This window comes from Electrophorus electricus, unplaced genomic scaffold, assembly GCF_041902795.1.
Source record: "Electrophorus electricus isolate QZ-2024a unplaced genomic scaffold, ASM4190279v1 Scaffold53, whole genome shotgun sequence".
NCBI classification, from domain to species: Eukaryota; Metazoa; Chordata; class Actinopteri; order Gymnotiformes; family Gymnotidae; genus Electrophorus; species Electrophorus electricus.
Window position 1 is genome coordinate 646,278 of NW_027658771.1, and position 18,317 is coordinate 664,594.

Here is an 18,317-nt window from a genome sequence, read left to right on the forward strand (position 1 = left end):
GTGTGTGTGTGAATTATATATTTGTTGGGGGCACATTCATATACTGCCACACTGCTATTCTCTCTGCTAGTTTCTGTTTTTCAATTGGCGGAGTGGATTAGGGCCTGTCAGAGAGACTCTGAGAGATCTGGTGAGCCCTGATTGTGATTATTTTTGTTTCTTTCTCTCTCTCTCTCTCTCTCTCTCTCTCTCTCTCTCTCTCTCTCTCTGTGTGTGTTTGTGTGTGTGTCTCTTGTCAACACAGTGTGAATAATTTTGATTTTAATTGGTTCGTTGTCATGACATTATCTCTCAACTCTCTCAACTGTCTAAATCACACGCGCACACACACAAACAGTTGACACCTCCCATCCTATAGTCCACATTCAACAGAAAATTTGAATTTGAAATTTATTGGATTGAATAACAAAGATCCTTTTCTTTAGAACCATGCACAGCATGGACATGACAATGTTGTGCTAAATGGTGTGATCAAACCCTATCATCATCCTTCCCGGCAAAGCCCTGATCTACTCCTTCTGTAGTGAGCTAAACGCTATTAATAAACTCCCAAACTCCTCCACTGCTCTCTCACCATTCTGAGCAGAGCCTGTGCCAGGCCTGCAATTTTATCATCTACATCACAGCTCTGTTTTCTCTCTTCCAAATGTGTAGAGAAAACACACACACACACACACACGCGCGCGCGCTCTGTAATCTGACAGTCCCTGCAATGCTCCACTGTAATCCTCTTAGCCTGTAAGCGCTGGGCTCTCCCTGCAAACACACCCTAAACCCAGCACAGCATGGGACTATGTGGAAGACCACTTGCACAAACATCGACCGCACAGCTCCTTTTGCCTTTGCTTGCTATAGTTTCAACTGCTCGATGCACTGAAATGCCAAATACAGAGGCTAAAGCTCGAACACATACGCCATGAACCAGCTGCACCCATTCCGAGGTAAATCAAATACACAGTTGCCATTGTTTAAAAAAGCTTTTTGAGCTTTTTACATTTTATTGATTTATTTTTTTTTAAAGAACATGAGGACTTTTTCATTTTTATTTTTTCAGAATGCTAAATAGTAGTAGTCCCAGTAATTTTGTAGTTCCAGTAGTATCGTCATTCAGGTCTCCTTTATCAGGTTTTGGATGGATTGGTAGAAGTTCATATTGACTGGTTATAAACATAGTTCTGATGTAGTCAAGCACAGCGTCTGTCTCTTTGGCCAGTTGGTAATCATAGCCTTTTTATGTGCTCGGGAAACCTTTCTGCATACTACCGATTTCTTTAGCTGGTCCTCCTTTGGAAGTGTGTGGTCCCATTGAGCAGTACAAAGCTTCCCCAGCCATGGCTCTTCCCATGCGCTGCTGCTTAGTTTTCTTCCCCACTACTTTGTCCCATAACGTCTTCAGGTTCTTTCTTTCACACTTTGGGTTTTGGTTTTCACTCTCTAGAGCCTCTCTTTCACTCTTCAGGTGTTGTCTTTCACTCTCAAGATTCTCTCTTTCACCCTTCAGGTGTTGTCTTTCTCTCTCCAGAGCCTCTCTTTCACTCTTCAGGTGTTGTCTTTCACGCTCTAGATCCTCTCTTTCACTCTTCAGGTGTTGTCTTTCACTCTCAAGATTCTCTCTTTCACCCTTCAGGTGTTGTCTTTCTCTCTCTAGAGCCTCTCTTTCACTCTTCAGGTGTTGTCTTTCACGCTCTAGATCCTCTCTTTCACTCTTCAGGTGTTGTCTTTCACTCTCAAGATTCTCTCTTTCACCCTTCAGGTGTTGTCTTTCACTCTCTAGATCCTCTCTTTCACTCTTCAGGTGCCATCTTTCACTCTGTTCATTTTTTGTCTCCTTCTGCTTCTCCTCCAACTCCTTCCCACTACATTCCTCCTCAAATTTTCCAATTTTAACACAGTGTCGTTTTCTAATTTCCTTCGTATCTACTCTGTCAGGTAGTTCTTGTTGCAATCTACTCATTGCTTTTTGTGTGTTCCTGTCCAACAAAATCTTCGTTTTCTTCTTCTTCGAAGATCTTCTGTGAGAGCAGCAGAACTGCATTTTGCTGCTGCAACCTCCCATTTCTGTCAACAGACTGACCAATTTTACCTTTGTCAAGCAGATTATAAGAATAGCTATTATGACAATGGTTCCATGTGACATCACAGTTTTGGTTTTGTTGACAATTCCATTGTCATCACACAGAATAGAATAAACTATTGTGGGCTTGCTTTCTTTTCACTTTAGCCTTAATTAGATTAATTAGATTCATATGTTTGCTTTAGATTTGCCTTTTTACATTTTATTTATACCATGAAAAACAATACAGAAATAATTAAAGAAGTCAAAGCCTTTGTCACAGTCTCTCCAGACATGCCTTTCTCTGGTTGTCAAAAAGACAAAAGAGATGACTATGGACTACAGAAGGATGCAAATGCCTCACACCCCAATACATACAGTGAATAGTGAGAACATACACTCTCTTAAAATCACAAACAATCTCTCATGGTCCCTGAGCACTTTTTCCTTAGTGAAGAAAGCTCTGCTTCCTGAGGAGACTGAAGAAGGACAGCATGTCCGTCATCCTGATCTGGTCTGCAACAGCATCATAGAGAGTGTCCCGACCTGCGCCATCGCTGTCTGGTACTGGCACCGCTCCCCCTGCTCTTTTGGATTGTTTAGTTGAATTTAGCAGTCTGCTCTCAAATTTTCTGTGCCTGTTTTCTGGGATTCTGAAATTCAGGCAATGTTTTTGTTGTTCTTCTGCAACACTATTAAAACTCTGAACTCCTCAAACTATTTTACTTCTCTAAGTAAATCTGTCACACATTTGTCTAGTACAGAATTATTAGATTTCTTTCTTTGACCATAAGCAAGATACACACATTTACTTTGCACATTTACATATTTCTTTGTCTGTTTCTCTCTATCGCTCTCCTTTTCTCAGAGAGTTGGATAAGAGATTAAGGACACTTCCTGAGGCAGAGAATGATTGGTCAGTAGTACATTAGAATGGCCCTACATACATTTCATCATTCCATATCTTTTCAGTGGTTATCAAAACCATTTATACACTTTTGCAGTTAAACAATGTTAAGATATTGATTAGTGTTTCAGTCAAATCAGTCTAACTCTGAAAGTATGTGTTTACCTTCCATATGAGACGCTATTTAAGACTACACACACATCAGATTTTGCAATGAAAATAAAAATGATAAAACAAACAAAGGGAAATAGTCAGTGTACACACACACACACACACACACACACACAGTCTGCATAATAAAACAAACTTTATTTAATAGTCCACAATTTGGTAAGGTGACCTGCAATTTTAAAATCCACATTCCACAGTCTGCATTTCTCAAGCATTGCAGATTATTATTATAATGTTAAGTATAGAGATGATCTCTATGCTGCATTAGTTCTGCTGTTCTACTGCAGAGGTACACGTGGTCAAAGTGCTGTGTGTAGGGGTAGAGAGAGAGAGTGAGGGAGAGTGTAGAGAGGGAGGGTGGGAGTGTTAGAGAACAATAATCAAATACATTAGAGCAATCTAGCTAGAGAGACCAATGAAGACTTTGTCCCTAGGGTGTGGCAGTCACTGCTATAGGTGTGTGTGTGTGTGTGTGTTCCTGTCTTGGAGGGGATCGAACACTTCACTTACCATAAGGAGGCAGATGGCGGATTCAGGCATCAGCTGTACAGCCATGTTCCCCTGCTGCTCCCTCCCTCACCCAAACCTTAGACGCACTGCACAGGTAACACCCAGCACCTCCAGCACACTGGCAATGCCCACGAGACCCCCAGCACAGTGGCTCTCTGCCGTAACGTTCAGAAAACGCAAAGTCAAGACTCAGGCAACACCAGCTTCTGGGCTCCAGGCAGAGAGTTGTAGTGCAGCCTGCTCCTATTGTCCAATGCCTTGCAAGCGCTGGCTGAAAGGTCCACGTGCCAGCCCCTTGTCTTGTCGTTCCGCACAGTCTTTCCCTCTTCCGTCAGGACCCCCGGCTGTTCTGTCTGCGCTCTCTCACACACTCCTGCTTCTGTGACATCCAACGGCCAGTTAAAGCTCCCTCCTCCCCTCAGAATGGGTGCTGGGACATGCACACATTCGCGTATGCACACAAACACACACACACACACACAAACACACACACAAGCACTGGCTCCCTTCCTTCTCTCTCCCCTTCATGCACACTCTCACAGGAATGGTGATAGGACATGGATCGGCTTCTCGGGTGGAGAGGAGGGGCAGCAGAAGCCCATACATCCGCTTGTGTACTTTTCCGCTCCCAAATCCATCGCATCACACTCCTAAAACCAGGGCAATGAACAAGAGAGAAAGAGGGAGAAGGAGGGAGGAAGAAAGAAGGAAGGAAGAGATCAGTCTCACCTCCAGACTGCCTCTGAACTCATTTCAAGCTCTGCAAGGCAGAGGCACTGGCAAATACAGACACGAGTGCATACACACTCACACCTCAACCCCCCCCTCCACTGTCTGTACATGAGATGGTTCTTATAGTCTTTTTAACCTCTTGTTTGCTAGCAGAAAGCAAATAGAGCCTATAGGGATAAGAGAGAAAGAGAAAGAATGACATAAAAAATAAGAATGAGATAAAAAGAGATCCAGATACATGAAGCACATGTTGATGAGGGTTGGACTTGCAGAGGCCACATGGCAGTCACGTTAGAAGTGTTGATGCAGTAACTGCATCTGCAGCTAAACTAATGCTGCGTGCGTGTGTGTGTGTGCATGCGTGCGCGGGTCTGTGTATATGTGTATCTTTTTCCATTCTCCACCAAAAAGAGGCCAGGAGGCAATTGTCTCTCTAGAGATGTAACACACTTTCTGCAAACATATCATCAGATAATGGCAGAACACCTTACAACACACCAATGCATATCTGTTTACATATACAGTTGAATCATGAGAGATTATGCAAGGTGAGAATTATGATTTTAATGTCCTCTGGTTCTATGGCTTTTGATACAGCCTGTGCTAACTGAACATGGTTTTTCTTTTCTCCAAGACAATTGTGTCTCAGTTTTATTGCAGCTTAATGGTTTAATGCTTGGTTCCTAATATACATATACATATACATGCATGCACCCATACACACGTTTTTTCCTTGACAAGCTCTTATAGGCCTCTGGACTAATTAATCCCCAAGAAAAGTGAAATGACAAATATTTATATATATACACACACACAGCGCTTCACTTTTTCCACATTTTATGTTATGTTACAGCCTTATTCCAAATTGGATTAAAAAAAAAAAAATTCCCCTCAAACTCCTACACACAATACCCCATTATGACAAAGTGAAAAAATCTTTGTTTGGAGTTTTTGCAACTTTATTAAAAATAAAAAAACCAAAAATCACATGTACATAAGTATTCATAGCCTTTGCTCAATACTTGGTTGAAGCACCTTGGGCAGCAATTACAGCCTCAAATCTTTTTGAGTATGATGCTACAAGCTTGGCACACATATTTTTGGGCAGTTTCTCCCATTCTTCTTTGTAGAACCTCTCAAGCTCCATCAGGTTGGATGGGGCGCGCCGGGGTACAGACATTTTCAGATCTCTCCAGAGATGTTCAGTTGGGTTCAAGTCTGGGCTCTGGCTAGGCCACTCAAGAACATTCACAGAGTTGTCCTGAAGCCAGTCCTTTATTATCTTAGTTGTGTGGTTAGGGCCATTGTCCTGTTGGATGAACCTTCACCCTGGTCCAGAGCACTCTGGAGCAGGTTTTCTTCAAGGATGTCTCTGTATGTTGCTGCATTCATCTTTCCCTGACTAGTCTCCCAGTTCCTGCTGCCAAAAAACAACCCCACAGCATGATGCTGCCACCAGCATGCTTCACTGTAGGGATTTTTTTGGCCAGGTGCTGAGCGGTGCCTGGTTTCCTCCAGACATGATGCTTGGCATTCAGGCCAAAGAGTTGAATCTTTGTTTCATCAGACCAGAGAATTTTGTTTCTCATGGTCTGAGAGTCCTTCAGGTGCCTTTTGGCAAACTCCAAGCAGGCTGTCTTATGCCTTTTACTGAGGAGTGGCTTCCGTCTGGCCACTCTACCATACAGGCCTGATTGGTGGAGTGCTGCAGGAATGGTTGTCCTTCTGGAAGGTTCTCCTCTCTCCACAGAGCAATGCTAAAGCTCTGTCAGAGTGACCCTTGGGTTCTTGGTCACCTCCCTGACTAAGGCCCTTCTACCCCGATCACTCAGATTGGCTGGGCGGCCAGCTCTAGGAAGAGTCCTGGTGGTTCCAAACTTCTTCCATTTACGGATGATGGAAGCCACTGTGCTCATTGGGACCTTCAATGCTGCAGAAATTTTTCTGTACCCTTCCCCCGATCTGTGCCTCGATACAATCCTGTCTCAGTAGTCTACAAAGAATTCCTTGGACTTCATGGCTTGGTTTGTGCTCTGACATGTACTGTCAACTATGGGACCTTATATAGACAGGTGTGTGCCTTTACAAAGCATGTCCAATCAACTGGATTTACCACAGGTGGACTCCAATCAAGTTGTTGAAACAACTGAAGGATGATCAGTGGAAACAAGATGCACATGAGCTCAATTTTGAGTGTCATGGTAAAGGCTGTGAATACTTATGTGCATGTGATCTTTTTGTTTTTTTTATTTTTAATAAATTTGTTACAATTCCAAACAAACTTTTTTTACTTTGTCATTATGGGGTATTGTGTGTAGAATTTTGAGGGGGAAAAAAATAATTTAATCCAATTTGGAATAAGGCTGAAACATAACAAAATGTGGAAAAAGTGAAGCACTGTGAATACTTTCTGGATGCACTGTATATATATATATATATATATATATATATAGAGAGAGAGAGAGAGAGAGAGAGAGAGAGAGAGCGAGAGAGAGAGAGAGAGAGAGAGAGAGAGTGTTTATTATAATGGCTTTGTTTGCATACATGGATGTCCTTACTTGAGCAGTCATAATTCATAATCATAATAATTCACTAAAATGATTCATTATATCTAATGTTTTGAAATAATGAAATCATAGTGTCTGTGATTTCTTTTTTGTGTAAAGTGTCAGACTTTGTTTTTACTAAGATGTTGGGCCCATCAGTACCACCCTAGCTGCTAAGAACTGCTACTTCCTTTACTGAGCCTGTATTCCTCTGTTCACCACACTGCACTCACACTCAATGTGCAACACAATTAATGTGTGAAGAATTGTGAGTTTACTCAAATCTAATGGCTTTAGTTCACTCATTACACTTTAGTAAATCTAAACTCCAATTTCTTTTTTCTACTGAAAAAGAGATGAGCAATAGCTAATAATTAGTAATAGCTACTCTGCAATCTGAAATGGTTTTTTGTTTGTTTGTTTGGCATACATATTACCTCTTGAATTTTAAAGTTCTTTGAATCACAAAGAAAAACAATACGAGACAGTATGATGCTGCAGTAATTTAATCAAAAGAACAAAATTGATTATTCAGAATAAATTAACAGACAGGAATTAGGTCAAACCTTCTAATCATGTTTTTGTCAAATGTAATACTGTATACATACTACATTAAAATGACAGAAAAAAGAAAAGAAAAGTATAGGAAAATGCACTATTAAATGCACTATTATGAAGTTATGCATATTGGTCAGCATCATCCTCAGTTATAGCCTTCATCTCAGTTGCTGGTTTGTCTTCCTCCACCTTCTGAATTGGTTCCTTCATTGCATCTATTGCCTTCTTCAGATTGAGATTGTCCTTTTCACTCAGTGGGGCCAGTGCTGGGGTAAGGATTGTCTTGATTTGAGTTATTCTTTCCTCGCATCTGTTGTAAAACTCCTTCCTGTTTCTTGCTGCAAGGCTGTTGATACCATTTTGGGCAGATTCGCATTCCTTCCCTAACTTGTCAATCTCTGCAAGGAACTGAGGTGAGTTTGGATCCATGGTCATCAGTCTTCCCAGAGTACTGACATTGTTCATCAGGTACTGGACAGACACCTCAGTGTAAGTGGTAGACATCATGTTAACCAAATAGGCGTAGGCAGAAGCATTCAGAGCATTAGTGTAGATTTTGTCTTTGACAAACATGCTGTAGGTGTAATTGTTCTCTACAGCTATTTCAACAGTCTGCTTAAAATATTTAAGATTTTCACTAAGAGTGGTCTTAACAATGTTTGAAATGATCTGAAAGAAGTGCACCAGTTTCTCCCACTGTTCTTTCACCTGCCCCATGATTTCCAGGCCTTTCGCTAGCACCACAATTCTCTTGTTGAAGTCGATCTCCTTGAGATTATAATGTTTCAGTTCACTCACAATTTCAGCAAGAGCTTTTTTCTTCTGATCCAAGTTGTCCATAGTCTTCTCGTTCCGTTCATTTGCAATTTTTAGCTGGGTTTCAGCCATTTGTAGATGTAGATGAGATTGTCTTAAATGCATCTGGACCACATCTGTATTTGCTGAGTCATAGATTTGCTGTTGACTTGACTTGGGGGGTGCTGTCAAGAAAGATGGCTGATTTGTAAAAGACTTGCTTTTGGAATAAAAGGCCATGGCCCTTAAATTCAGTTCGTCAATGGCTTTAATAAGCTCCTCTGTTTTGGCATCATCACATTTCCCCTCTGGAGCATATTTACCTAGCTCTGTTAAAGTGGAGATACCCTTGTCACAGATGCCTAGTGCCTCGGATTTAATCGGGCATTCAGCTTCTTGCTGTATATCTCTGCTGACTTGCTGAAATAGTCCCACCAAGTAATCAGACTTTACCGTTTGCTTCTCCTGATCATACACCTCAGGCCAATTTATTTCCTTACCTTTGCAAAGTTCTTCCATTTTCTCAACCACTAGTAGAAATGTTATAGATTTAGAAAATATGTTACTTGTTGCCAACATTTCATCCACGTTACTCTTCATTCCAGTGGCCATGTTTCTGTGGCTTTCAGGAGTGCCTTTTCAGTTTTTGATCACATGTGTTATGGCTTTTGGTGTAATAGTGTCCGCTTGGAGATAGGTTTGGATAATTTGTCCTGGAAGAAATTCTGTTGCAAACGCACAGGCTATTGATATTGCTTGCTCTGACATACTTGATATTAGCTTCAGGCCAAAAAGGCCCCATCCACTTGGCAAATCTTTCATTGCTTGCTGGTAGGCCCTTCTGTCCTCAGCTAATCTTTCATTAGCCAGATTGAAAGCAGCCTCGGCCCTGTCGCTTGCCTCCTTAGCTTCAGCCCGTTTAATCTTTGCTATCTCAATGTTTTTCTTGATTTCTTCCATCTCCTCATCATGACTCTGTCTTGCATTCACCAAAGCCTCCACCAGTTCTTGCATCAGCTTGATGATATCTGAGAATTGTTTCTCAGTCATGATGGCCAGGTTTAAGCATTCTGATGATATGTGCGCAATGTTCTGAAGCTCAGCTGGTAAGGCTTGGACAAGACCATCATCCTCCTGTATTATGAGCCCATCTGAGTTTTTGATGTACTCTGGAACCTGTCCGGTGTACATACGAATTTGGTCCATGTTCTTGTGAGCAACATTAAAGGCTTGCCAGCAACCATTACATACTTGAAAGAGGCAGGCCCTAAAAGAATTGGGGTATCTGATGAATTTGAACCCATCTTTTGGTGGATTTTTATTGATGGAGAAGTCATCAGCAGCAGAAATGCGTACCAGCTGAGCCAGTAAATCGATGGAGACGGGTGCCGGCAATAGATACTGCTCCCAGTTAGCATAGGGCTGCATCAGCAGCATCATGTCATTTCTGTAATCCTGTGCTTTGGTGAAACTCTTAGTAGCTTGGTTGAGCTTTGACAGCGCCATTGTTTTCCCTCAAATAGAGTAAGGCAGAAAATTTGCGATAATAAGACAATCAGGAGATTCAGCATTTATTATTTCTGTACTATAAAGCAGTTAGCACTAACAACAACAGCACCTGCAGTGTTTCATCCACTAAACAATTTCAGATTAGAACACATCATAAGTTACATGTGGTTGCTTAGTAGTTTTTTTTTCCTTCACAACAAGTGAAGTAAAATTAGTAGAAAGCAGAAAATAATACTATTTTAACTACCCACCATTTTACAAAATTAATACTCTTTGATTGAGGAGCATTTAAATGCTTTTTTTCATAAACATTGTTTTTTCATAAACTTCATTATGGTGTAGACTTCAACAAATTCACTATACAGTATATTTCATAAAAAAGTTGATGAATGTAAACAGAAATTCATATTATGCAAACATAAACTCACAGAAATCTGTAGAGGATAGAATAGAACGGTTTGTACCTGAAGTACTGTGGATACCTCTTGAAGAAGTGAGTAGTTGAAGTAGTAGCCTACCAGACTAGATGCTGTTCTGCTCCAAAACAACAACTTTGATATCATCCTTTCATATTTGTCAGCAAAACAATATAACTTTGTCCTGCAAACATATGCAATCTGAGTTGTAATTCTGAATTCTACAGAACAGCTTTACTTCCTATAACTACTGAAATTTCTTTGTTTTTCGTGTCTTTATTTGGATCCCCATTAGCTGAGGTAGCAGCTGCTCTTCCTGGGCTCCACCAACAAAACTGTGTACTCCCATGATCATAGTTGGTAACTTGTTCCATACTGTGGTGACCAAGACAATACAGATCTGCACGCTGCATCTGTTTTGGGTTTTGGTTTAACTAACCTGCCTGGCAGTGTGACTATGTTGAGCTCTCGCATAATTTATATTGTGTTAACTATCACAGATATTCCTAAAGACGCCCATTAGACCGCAGGCCAGCCTCTCCTGAGCTCTGAGCCATGAGAGAGGCATGCTCGCTCTCCTTACTGACAGGGCAGTGTGAGGCTTGCAGATTCATTCTCAGCTAACCAGAGCTTAGACAGCTCTTTCCTGACAGCTCCCCTGGGAAACACCACAATGAAAGCATCTAGGGGAGGAGAAACTGCTGTTTTACCATAGACTAAACCCATATATACTTTGTTTTGTTAATAACAAATGCCACAGTAAAGTCAAGTAATACGATTCCGACCATCATTTTCTTGTAAAAATATCTTGTCGATCATTTTTGTCAGTGCTGTGCACGTAGAATGATCTGCTTTATAGGCATGCTTGAAATCAACGATTCATTAAGTGAAAAATAGTAGATTATATGCTCAAGAACAACTTTTTCCATTAGGTTGCTCAATACAAAAGAAACTAATTCCAGGCAAAACGCACCATTCTAAATTTGATAATAATAGCCCAAAAGTAACACCAGCAACCTTTGAAAGGATGATCAATACAATGTTTGATAATAATAATAATAATAATAATAATAAGAAGAAGAAGAAGAAGAAGAAGAAGAAGAAGAAGAAGAAGAAGAAGAAGAAGAATTTTATTCTAATTAAGAAATTACGTGCATTTCTTGTTACCCAATGGCACTTTACAAGATCATACAATATAAAAAAGGTCAAATAAAATATAAAGAAGCTTCAAATATATAAATAAGATAACAGGAGGGAATAAAACTGGTAAAAAAAAAATAGACATAATATTGATGCAAGTGCATACTATAGTAACCAATTAAAGGTTGAAATGATCTCAGACAAAGAGATGAGTTATGAAATTATTGTAAATGAGCAGCTGGAGGAAGAAGCCTTGGGTCTGCAGCTCTAGAAACGCCAATAGTGCAGAGTGTGACGTGAGCGACAGAGAGCAGATGAGTGTCAGAGGGATGGAGACAGAGTGAAGGAAAAGACATATGAGGAACACCAGAAAGGGATGGACAGGTCAGACCATGAGGGCAAAAACCAAGAGAAGGATTTTGTACTGCACACAGCCATGAACAGGAACCCAGTGTAAATGTTTGAGTGTAGTAGTTATATGTTCCCTTAAGCTGGTGTGTGTAAGAACTCCAGCAGCCATTTTCTGAATGTTCTGCAGCTTCTTTAACCCACAGACAGGAAGCCCATAAAGAACAACACTGCAGCAGTCCAATCAACATCGCACAGCACTGTATTAGCCTAATCAGCATCACACAGTTCTGCAGTAGTCTAACTGGTATCATACAGAACTGCAGTAGTCTAGCTGGCATCACACAGCACTTCAGTAGTCTAATTAGCATCACAAAGCGCTGCAGTAGTATAATCATCATCAAAAATGCATAAATAAGTACCCTTGTATCACAATTTGCATGCCTATATCCTTACACATAGATATATTTGCTGACTATTACACCATTGTAACATTTTTTAAACAAATTAATTGCAATAACTAAACAATTGAATAATTTAAATTTAATGTCTCTTATACAATCATAAAGCTGACTAAGGCTGACAACTAATCAATAGGAGAACTTCTACCTTAAAGGATTAGTGTGACGGTTGAGTCTAAGGCATTGTGGGAATTGGAGAAATAATTGAATCATGTAGGTGTAACATAATGAAGAGAGGATAACTTAATAAAACATAGAAGGCTAAGGTTAGTCTAATTTTAATTGGCCCAGGCCATTCACTACCACTAAATGACTAAATAGGGATGTTGTGCCCTCTAGTGGGTGAGTCAGAGATAATTATGCAACAAAAATACTTGTGAAGTCTGGTATGCTTTATCATTAAAGTTGCTATAAGATCTTTTTTGGAAGCACTTTGACTAAACTGTTTTATGTATTTGTAGCTACCAATAAACCTCTCTTGTAGGAGGATATATTCTGTATCTGTTAATTCTATGTGTACATTCAGCACATGGAATCTGCCAACATCCATTCCTGCATGTTCTTTCAGGATCAAGGCCTCTGGAATGGTGACTGATGTAGCAGAGCACCTAGGCAACTTTCAGTATGTGATAAAAATGAAAAATAATATTGAACAAGCTGGTATGCATGCACACATGTGCACACACAAGCAGACCTTTCTTAACCTCTTCTCTTGCCAACCCCAGTTCACCTGTTTCTTACAGTTTATGGAAATTACTGTTTCTCCTTTCAATGTGCCTGTTATTTTTTTTAAATGTTGCTTCTGAGGAACTCACACAAATTTCCCCCAATCAGATATGCTGAGCAGAGGTGGTGTTTGTCCTATTCAGCAGCTTCTTCCTGCTTACTTAGAAGCTTTTGCTCCTATAAGCTTCTTCTGGGCTTTGTGGGCTTTCAATCAGGGACTCTGCTGGGTCACTGGTGTATATGTGCATGTGTGATGTGGGCCCTGTGCGTGTGTGTGTGTGTGTGTGTGTGTGTGTGTATGTGTGGGTGTGGAGCCCAGAGAAGGGAGCTGCTCTTGGAGAGGACCTTCTCCAGTGGGTACTGGGCAAAAGCGCTAATCCCCTTCATTGTGAAGTAGAGCCTCCACAGAGGGTCATAGCAATACAGGCCTGACACAGAGCATGGGCTTCTATGTCATACACATGTCCACATATTCACCTTCAAGCTCACTGAGAGAGGCTTTCCTGCCTTCGCAAACAGTAGTCTCATTCATTATGAGAGAATACTTCTACTCAGAGTGCCTTAACTCTAGAACACTATATATTCAAATAAAAGACACATTTGTTACATATGTTTAATGTTCATAGGAATCATTATTTGTGACTTAATATTTTAATTTCAAAGAGCTGGACAAAGACTTTGAGTTCCTCTGAACAGTACATGGAGATCAGATTACATCTCAGTAAGATGCATGATGAGATCTTGTACTGCAGCTTGTGTTTATTGTAGTTTTCTATGGAATGACCATGATATTTGCACTAAATAGATGCCAGTCAGTTCAGTCAGCAATATATATTGCTAAAAAGATTCCCCTGTGTTCTAACAGGCAAAACCTCTATGTCTTGGTTGGATGTAATCATGGAATGTGTTGGATGTAATCATTGAATTAGAACTGAAATTTAATTAATTATTAAGATGCACAAAATATGGTTGTTTTTGATCGTGTAATGTTTTCCTTTTCCACATATGTCTTTTAGCACTTTAGTTCTGTTTAGTGGTTTATATTTTAGTGGAAACAGGTGCTTACATATTCTGCAGAAAGCAAAAAATAAAAACAACTAAACAACTACCAACTAATAAAGATGTCAAGTTGAACATGGAAAGTCTTGTTTTGTTTATTCATTTGTTGTTGTGGTTTCTCTTTATGCCGTTCTGTTGATTTGTATCCACTTCATGGCAAGTTGAAAATGATTTGATTCTATGAGACATTTGGAGGAAGTGCGAGTACAGAAAAAAAGCGTGTAACTTAAATGTGACGTTCTTTAATAGGCTGTATCACTTTTTTTTCTGTGAGGCTGTGAGGACCTCATAAAGCATGGCTTGTGGCAAGTGGGTTAGTACAAGGGTAAATATGGGATAGGAGTGTCAGAGGAGAGGCTGATGCCTCTTGCCATGAAGCAGACCCTCCAGCAGATCAGAGTGCTCCTGGACTGGGAGTGGTCTGATCTCCTTCTTTGATCCTCTCAACAACAGATATGTGCACACTTTCAGACAAACATTCACCAAGCAAGTCTATCCATACTTCTATAATGTTTGTCCTGCTAAAACTATGAGGGTGTTACCAGAATAGGCTGCAACCACTAAGAACATTATGCTAGTGTAATGAAAAAAATTGTAATTATGGATGGCCTTTTCCCACTTGGCCAAAGTTTTTGCTTTTGGCTCAGTTTTCCATTGCTCTGAGGTTGTCTGCTTGAAGGATTCAAACCTAGTTTAAAGGTAATCAGACTTTCTTTTGTTTCCTGTGATCATATACCTTCAATCATTTAATGTGATAATGCTATTTCTATTTAGGAGTTGTTTTCCTTGTGCACGCAGATGCATGCAATTGAGAAACCATTGTTTAGTGAAAAGAATCAAATTTGTTGGCAACTTCCTGGATTTTCATTTATTTGCAATTTTCCTCAGAACTGTTGTGAGAATACACACTCCCTGATAAGCAAATATAAAAGGTTTATTGTAGATATGTCCTGTCCACTAACACCTCCAATGTTTGCTGTCTAGCAAATGTCAGCTGGGTTTACTAGTTTCTTGGAAAACCCATATTATGTGCATCACTTTCATGGTAACCTTTATAATCTCTGGACCTTTAGCTTCGCTGTTGATTTTCTCAAATACCCCAATATGGTCTTATGTAGCATTAATGCATGCTTTAAAATCTTCTAAGCCAAGTGAAAAGCACTCAGGTATTTACTCTTAAGTGCTGGTCATACTGCTGTTTTACTGTGATGTTTTCAGTGTTGTGTAATTACTGAATAGGGCTTAAATAAAACCATTGTCAGTGTAAGAAGGCTCAACAGCAGTACTCATCTACCGAAAAAACAAGATGTGAGTTAAGATGATTCTATTTCCCTTTTCATGTACACTGAAAAACATCAGAACAAATGCTAGGATATATTTTGTCTACAAACACATTTCTATTTATGGTCTTTCTTATCTTTTATAGCATCAAGGGTTCTTTGGAATTTCAGCAGAAAATGGAAGAGAGGAAGCTGTGTGTGAGTGAATGCTTGTGTGTAATGTCGTTTTCTATGTTGAGTGTAGCTCTATGATGTACCCTGGAGATCTGAAGTTTGAGAAGAGGACCATGTCTGCTCAGTTGGAGGGGGGTGTTCATGGCCTGCACTCGTAAGTCTTCTTCCTCTCTGCTCACTAAACTCCTACTACCGAATCCATCATGCTCAGAGGCTCTTTTAGGGAACACTCCACCAACTGTCAAGCAGTGCTACAAAAGCACTCAGGGACTGGAAAATAACCTGTGTGTGTCTGTTCACACAGTTTGCAGGCACAGTGTTATGAATAATAATACACAGTAATAGACCCCTGCTGATCTCCACTGAAATCTGAATGAACATGAAGCTGACAATTTATTTATGAATAATTAATTCAGATAAATTGTGGGTTTCTAATAGATAACAGGGTCATGACATAATGAGTAATGCCTCTATAGATTTCTATAGACAGAATTGGAGATCATGACCTCTCTTGTTCTGCTTTTCAAGTAGGGCAGTGCAAAGAGCTTTCTTTGATGATGTTATCAAAGATGTGAAGATGTATCCCTAGGCACTATCTAGCTGAGAAGAGGTCTCTGTCTATTTCTGCCCACTAGGCCGCCATCTTTAATCTCTGTAATGGAGGCTTTATCTGCACTAGATCCCACACTAGAGGACACTCTCAACTGTGGCCTTATGATTGTCGTACTGCTGGGATGCTCTCTCTCTCACACACGGATGTTCGCATACGCTGCTCTATTTTGTTTACAGTTAGGCTTCCTTTGGCTGCCTCTCTGTCTCCCGTGTCCTCTCAAGCAGTGGTGGGACATTAATGCCACTTTAATGGATAGGCTGTGACATGACGCATGCTTAAGAACATTAACACGACATCATTGGACAACATACTCTTAGGTAGATTAACTTATTCCATACTCCAGAATATGCGCTCAACTCTGCAAATCAAGCAGGTATGTTCAATTCATGCTACTGGGACATGAAGTTTGAAGTTGAAATTGACCTCACATGTATGCACACAAAGTGTCCGAGCTTCTGCTAGTCGCAGGTGGCTATGGGAGCAATCATCAGTCATGTCTCCTCGTTCTATCAGCATGGGTGTGTGGAACTCCCCACGGTCATTTGGTATATGATGCACTAACTGATATGAGAATGTGAGAGTGTAGCATGTATGTCTCAGTGAACTAATTGGTATATATTTTTTTATTTGGCTTGTTTTTCTTTGTTTGTTTGTTCTGTGGTCTTTGATTCAGTGATTTTCTGATCCTGCCTGGCTTCATTGACTTTACCTCAGATGAAGTGGTGAGTTCTTTTGCAAAATGCACCAAAACAGCTCAGCAGGTTTCCTGACATGCCCCATAAGGGCTTACCAGTGTGTGTGTTTCAGTAAATACAGCACATCTAGTAATGATTTAGTGAAGGGGGCGGGATCTTCCTAATTAATTAGGGAGCTGGCGGTCTCCTCTACCTTCAGTGAGATGGAGGAGCTGAGTCAGTTGCCATGTAGTGCGAACACGACTACAACAGAGGGTGGAGTGTGGCATAGTGTAAGAGAGGGATGAAGGAGTACAAATAAGATGTGCAAAATAGGTGGTGTTGGCATCCCAGGTGCATAGGGTGTGTTGTCACAGGCAGAGAGGCTGAGGGGTGTGTGTGTGTGTGTGTGTATGACAGTGTGAGGGAGGAGCGAACCAAAATTCCCATGTGTAATGGATATGGGATAGTATATATTGTGGTATTTAAATTTGGTGTTACATTTTGTGTGTGTGTGTGTGCTGGAATGTGGGAGAGAACGTAGGATGTTTTTGTCTGTCTTACCACAGGGAGGATAAACTGATGCCCTGCTTATAAAAACAGCAATATTTGTGCTTTGAATGAGCACATTCAAGTCACTTGAAGTCAAATTAATAATGGGACAGAGATGTGTGCATATGTGAAAGCTGTCCAAAGTAACACCCCAAACTGTTCTTATCTTTGTGCAATGCATAGTCTGTATGAAAATACAAGCATGAACATAAACAAAGATAATTGTTCTGTAGAACATTGGTTCCTTTCTGTTACCATTTGCGTCTGTCATTCAGGATCTGACCTGTGCTCTGACCCGGAAGATAACCCTGAAGACGCCGCTTATTTCCTCTCCCATGGATACTGTGACTGAATCCTCCATGGCCATCGCTATGGCTGTGAGTATCCCCCACACACTCAAAACCATGAAGTCCTGTTGCTTTTCCATTTAGCTTTCTGTGATTTTGTATTACAGCTCATGGGCGGTATTGGGATCATCCATCACAATTGCACCCCAGAGTTCCAAGCAAATGAAGTCCGGAAAGTTAAGGTGTCAAACTTTCAGTGAATTGTCTTAATAGGAATATAATGAACAACACGTTGAACATGCAAATTTACACACAAGCTTCCCTGAGGCCTCTCATCAGCAGAGCAATATATGGTGTCATGGCAGAAATTCGAGCAGGGCTTCATCGCGGATCCGGTGGTGATGAGTCCATAGCACACGGTCGGAGATGTGTTTGAGGCCAAGGTGCGACACGGCTTCTCTGGAATCCCTGTCACCGAAACCGGCAAGATGGGCAGCAAGCTTGTGGGAATCGTGACGTCACGAGACATTGACTTCCTCTCAGAGAAGGACTATGACCGTCTGTTGGAGGAGGTTTCTGATTCATCTTTGATTGTACATACAATATACAAAAGGTTTTTAAAAACACAAATGAATCACATATGACATACAATGCTTAAAAATATAGGTGGAATAGAACTATTATGAAATTGTGATATTTCTGTGTCAGTGTGTGAAAGAGGGCAAAATATATATATATATATATATATATATATATATATATATATATATATATATATATATATATATAAATAAAAAATGTGTATA

General features: G+C 40.4%; 1 long non-coding RNA gene across 3 annotated transcripts; it reads left to right on the plus strand.

The window, feature by feature from the left end:
• Positions 1 to 15,653: 15,653 nt before the first annotated feature.
• On the plus strand, positions 15,654 to 18,037 carry LOC145643333 (uncharacterized). Of its 3 annotated transcripts, XR_014121876.1 has the most exons (4): positions 15,654 to 16,720; positions 17,500 to 17,601; positions 17,679 to 17,753; positions 17,877 to 18,037. It is a non-coding gene; the product is annotated as an uncharacterized LOC145643333 (long non-coding RNA). The 3 variants fall into 3 exon arrangements; XR_014121877.1 differs by lacking the exon at positions 17,877 to 18,037 and having other exon boundaries at positions 15,654 to 16,371; positions 16,672 to 16,720; positions 17,500 to 17,807; XR_014121875.1 differs by lacking the exon at positions 17,877 to 18,037 and having other exon boundaries at positions 17,679 to 17,791.
• The last annotated feature ends 280 nt before the right edge of the window (positions 18,038 to 18,317 follow it).